This window comes from Entelurus aequoreus, linkage group LG22 (assembly GCF_033978785.1).
Source record: "Entelurus aequoreus isolate RoL-2023_Sb linkage group LG22, RoL_Eaeq_v1.1, whole genome shotgun sequence".
Lineage (NCBI taxonomy): Eukaryota > Metazoa > Chordata > Actinopteri > Syngnathiformes > Syngnathidae > Entelurus > Entelurus aequoreus.
In genome coordinates this window covers 26226877-26230354 of record NC_084752.1, presented here as the reverse complement: position 1 = coordinate 26230354, position 3478 = coordinate 26226877, and positions in this window count along the sequence as shown.

The following is a 3478-nucleotide window of genomic DNA, read 5'->3' as shown; positions in this document are numbered from 1 at the left end:
GCAGGAGAGGATAGAAAGAGGAAAAAAAGGAAGACAGAGGGGGAAATTGCGGGTTCAAGAGGGGTATAAGACAGAGGGACAACAAAAACAGCAAATATAATATGTACAAATATGATACGAAAAATTATAGAAAAGGAGTTAGTGAAATAAATACAGAAATGACAATGAACATTATTACACTACAAATGGAGCAATAAAAATATCAATATAAATAACACTATTTATAATGAATAATAATTACCTCTATTAACAACACAATTGTTTCAAATGCAACAATACATATATGTAATGATAACTTCAAATACAAAAGAAAGCAGATAAATGGAGCGGAAGAAAAACTGACTGTATTAACCTTGTAGATTGTTATAGCTTTATCAGTATGTCGTGATGAAACATCAACATATGCATAAGTGTATGTAAATGTACAGTATGTATATATGTATGTTTGTAGAGTGAATGTGTGTGTGGCTGTATGTACTGTGTGTATGTGCAAGCGTATGTACGAATTAATGTATGTATGAATAATTGTGTATGAGCGTATGTACAATATATTTGTCTCTCAGTACGTGCGGTAGCCACAGTATGGCCCCAGCCTCCAGAAGAGTTGATTCTGATACGGATTATCCATCAGTCCGATGTCACTGTAAATGTTTTACATCAAAGTATGCAGGCGCTATTTTGATATTTTTCAATTTAAAGGCCTACTGAAATGATTTTTTTTTTTTAAAACGGGAATAGCAGATCCATTCTATGTGTCATACTTGATCATTTCGCGATATTGCCATATTTTTGCTGAAAGGATTTAGTAGAGAAAATTGACGATAAAGTTCGCAACTTTTGCTCGCTGATAAAAAAAAGCTTTGCCTGTACCGGAAGTAGCGTGACGTCACAGGAGCTAGTATTCCTCACAATTCCCCGTTGTTTACAATGGAGCGAGAGAGATTCGGATCGAGAAAGTGATGATTACCCCATTAATTTGAGCGAGGATGAAAGATTCGTAGATGAGGAACGTTACAGTGAAGGACTTGAGAGACAGTGATGGACGTATCTTTTTTCGCTCTGACCGTAACTTAGGTACAAGCTGGCTCATTGGATTCCACACTCTCCTTTTTTATTGTGGATCACGGATTTGTATTTTAAACCACCTCGGATACTATATCCTCTTGAAAATGAGTCGAGCACGCGAAATGGACATTCGGTGCCTTTTATCTCCACGACAATATATCGGCGAAATGCTTTAGCTACGAGCTAACGTGATAGCATCGTGCTTTAACTGCATATAGAAACAAAAAAATAAACCCCTGACTGGAAGGATAGATAGAAAATCAACAAAACTATTAAACCGTGGACATGTAAATACACGGTTAATGCTTTCCAGGCTGGCGAAGGTTAACAATGCTGTGCTAACGACGCCATTGAAGCTAACTTAGCAACTTAGTAACGGGACCTCACAGAGCTATGCTAAAAACATTAGCTCTCCACCTACGCCAGCCAGCCCTCATCTACTCAACACCCGTGCTCACCTGCGTTCCAGCGATCGGCAGAAGGACAAAGGACTTCACCCGATGCGTTTGGCGGCCCGGAGACGTAGAAAGTCAAGGTGAGGTCGGCGGCTAGCGCTCCAACAAAGTCCTCCTGGTTGTGTTGCTGTAGTCCGCTGCTAATACACCGATCCCTTCTACAACTGTCTTCTTTGCAGCCTTCATTGTTCATTAAACAAATTGCAAAAGATGTCCAGAATACTGTGGAATTATGAAATGAAAACAGAGCTTTTTGTATAGGATTCTACGGGTACCATAACTTCCGTTACTCTGACTTCGTCACGCGCATACGTTATCATACCGCGACGTTTCAGCCGGATATTTCCCGGGAAGTTTTAAATGTCACTTTATAAGTTAACCCGGCCGTATTGGCATGTGTTGCAATGTTAAGATTTCATCATTGATATATAAACTATCAGACTGCGTGGTCGGTAGTAGTGGGTTTCAGTAGGCCTTTAAAAAAATTCTAAAAACAGATATGTATGTATGTATGTACGTATTAGGGGTGTCAAGAAAATAGATTTTTGAATGAATTGCAAATCTTATTTGTAACGATTTTGCCCCGAAACCTGTCCTGTCACAGTAAATATTTAGGTAGAATTTTACAAAAAAAAATTAAAATACAATTTAAAAAAAGTTTTCCTTAAAGTAATACAAACTGTATCAGAGCTGTTTATCTATTTAAAGGAGGACTGTAGTTAATCATAGACCTGGCACCCAATGTTATTGAAAACATGGATTTTGAATGGGGCGGTATAGCTCGGTTGGTAGAGTGGCTGCGCCAGCAAATTGAGGGTTCCAGGTTCGATTCCCGCTTCCGCCATCCTAGTCACTGCCGTTGGGCAAGACACTTTACCCACCTGCTCCAAGTGCCACCCACACTGGTTTAAATGTAACTTAGATGTTGGGTTTCACTATGTAAAGCGCTTTGAGTCACTAGAGAAAAGCGCTATATAAATAGATAAAAAGAATCATTTTGAATTGAGAATGGATTCTGAATCGAATCATGTGGTGCCCAAAGATTCACAGCCCTATTATGTATATTTAATCAATCAATCAACGTTTACTTATATAGCCCTAAATCACGAGTGTCTCAAAGGGCTGCACAAGCCACAACAACATCCTCGGCTCAGATCCCACATCAGGGCAAGAAAAAACTCAACCCAATGGGATGACAATGAGAAACCTTGGAGGGGACAACATTTTGTGTCAGCGTTGCTATGGTGACAGGTATAATATTAGAAATGTAGGTGGGTTTTTTTTTGTTTTTTTTTTAAATGTCAACTTTTTCTCATTACATTCCGATTTTTTGACATTTTCCCCCCCTGACTCGACCGAGATGTTAATTGGCACATTTGCGGCAGATTGCACATTAATGAGTTACATTTGCATCTGATTGACATATTACTCCGTATGTCTACAGGACCTTGAAATTGTCCCGCCGGTGTGCCAGGGGGTCAATGCCACCGCCTGCCCTACCGACGTGTCTCTCTGCGACTCCTCCCAGTGGTCGTTTGTCGTCAATGTGACCGACAACAACGGGACGGGCATCGCAAACATCACCCTCGCTTTAGGGAACGGCACCCTCAACACCAGCACGGAGGTCGGGCCAGACGGCGAGGTGGTCAGCGTGGCGTCCTACACGGGCTCCTGCTGTGCGGAGACAGTTGTGCTGGCCGCCGCGGACAACGCAGGAAACGTGGGCTTTTGTTCGGTCAATGCCGGAGAAGTCGTGGATACCCCGCCCCCGCCCCCGCCCCCACCCGTCGTCATAACTGATGAAGGCGAGGACGCCGCGCCAACCGGCGGGCAAACCCTCAACACGCTTTCTCATCTCTGCATTGCTGCTGTGGTTCTCTTGCTTTGGATATGAAAAGGTTGTAAAAAATTATTTTTATGAATCAAGATTTTTTTTATTCATCCGGTTATTGCATTTT